Source organism: Nothobranchius furzeri, chromosome 10, assembly GCF_043380555.1.
Source record: "Nothobranchius furzeri strain GRZ-AD chromosome 10, NfurGRZ-RIMD1, whole genome shotgun sequence".
NCBI classification, from domain to species: Eukaryota; Metazoa; Chordata; class Actinopteri; order Cyprinodontiformes; family Nothobranchiidae; genus Nothobranchius; species Nothobranchius furzeri.
Genome location: NC_091750.1, coordinates 72,701,453 through 72,703,001, shown reverse-complemented (window position 1 = coordinate 72,703,001; position 1,549 = coordinate 72,701,453). Strand labels below are relative to the sequence as shown.

The window sequence follows — 1,549 nt, the reverse complement described above, 5'->3', positions numbered from 1 at the left end:
TCCAGTCTATGTGCCTGGTCAGCGCGTCTGGCTGTCGACCCGGGATATTGCATTGAAGGGCCACTGCAAGAAATTGTCCCCCAAGTTCATCGGCCCCTTCACCATCTCCTCAATCATCAATCCCTCGTCTGTCCGTTTGGAGCTTCCCCCTCATATGAAGGTACATCCGGTTTTTCATGTTTCCCTCCTGAAGCCTGTCTCCTCCAGTCCCCTTTGCCCTCCTCCTGCTCCTCCTCCTCCGGTTCGGTTGGCTGATGGGGGTCTCGGTTTTCGGGTCCGGCGCCTCCTGGACGTTAGGCGTCGTGGCCGAGGTCTCCAGTATCTGGTGGAATGGGAGGGCTATGGGCCCGAGCACAGGCAATGGGTCCCGGGGTCCTGGATTGACGACCCCTCCCTCATTAGGGATTTTGAGGCTGCCCGGTCTGCCTCCTCCTCCGCCTCCTCCTCCTCTGCCAGGACGCCGGGTGGCGTCCCTTGAGGGGGGGGGTACTGTCACGGTCTGGGGTTTTTTCACACACTAATTGGTGTAGAGTCTCATCTCTCCTCTGCAGGTGGGCGTGCCTGGAGGTTGGGAGGCTGCAGGTAATTTGCTGATTAGCTGGCCAGGGATATTTAAGCTCCTGAGAGACGCCTTCACTTCGCTGGATGATTAACTCAACTTGGGTATTTCTCCTAACAGCCAAATCCAAACTAAGCTTTGATTTTGAGAATTTCTGGGTTATGGATTTTTGATTTTTGAGATCTCTGTGTTTTTGACTGCTTGTTTTGCCTCCTGCAGATATCACCTATCAGTTCACCTCGTTTGCTGCTACCAACCTGGTTTCTTCACTGTCCACTCGTCTCTCAGCGTCCTCCTCTGGTCTCCCCACTCCAGGCTGCCCACCCTCCCTCCTGGATCACCATTACCCTTCATGCTCAGCTCCCTCCTCATTTGGACTCCAAGCTCATCAGCCTCCCGTAAGCCTCCTGCCCTCCCCAGACCGGTCACTCCTCCCTCTCTCACGAGGTCTCACCTCCAACCTGTAAGTTCCATCAGATCCAACATTCAGATTTCCGAGTGCCAGACCTAACTCTCCCTGTTCCTCCAGGATTCTCCACACCCGAACCTCGCTTCTCTGCCGAATACTGCTAGACTTCCTAGCAGCTCCTTCTGTTCTCCTTTTCTAATAAATTATTGTTTGCGATCTTCTTTGACTCTGTGGACTGATTCTGTATGTCGTGGGTTAGGCATCTACCACACAACATGACACTTTTATGAAAGAGGAACCATGCTACGTATTAATTCGGAATATTAATTTTTAATAAATCAATAACCAAATTTTATATTGTTCAGAAGACTCAAAGGTAAACTCATCGATAAACTGCCGATAATATCTGAGTGTCTGTGTTTCAGTTCAATGAGGAAACCAGTTTGAAGGATTAAAAGTTTTAATTCTTCAAATTAAACTAATGATTTTGAAAATTGACAAACAGGAAATAACAATCACATTGGCAACTTTGTGGGACCATCTTTTAACAGTTGATATGCTGTTCTTGCTCAAATAGACCT

The 1,549-nt window shown here is 49.4% G+C and overlaps 1 long non-coding RNA gene across 1 annotated transcript; it reads left to right on the top strand.

The window, feature by feature from the left end:
- The first annotated feature begins 488 nt into the window (after positions 1-488).
- On the top strand, positions 489-1,189 carry LOC129161137 (uncharacterized). Its single transcript, XR_011521741.1, has 2 exons — positions 489-1,022; positions 1,089-1,189. It is a non-coding gene; the product is annotated as an uncharacterized lncRNA (long non-coding RNA).
- The last annotated feature ends 360 nt before the right edge of the window (positions 1,190-1,549 follow it).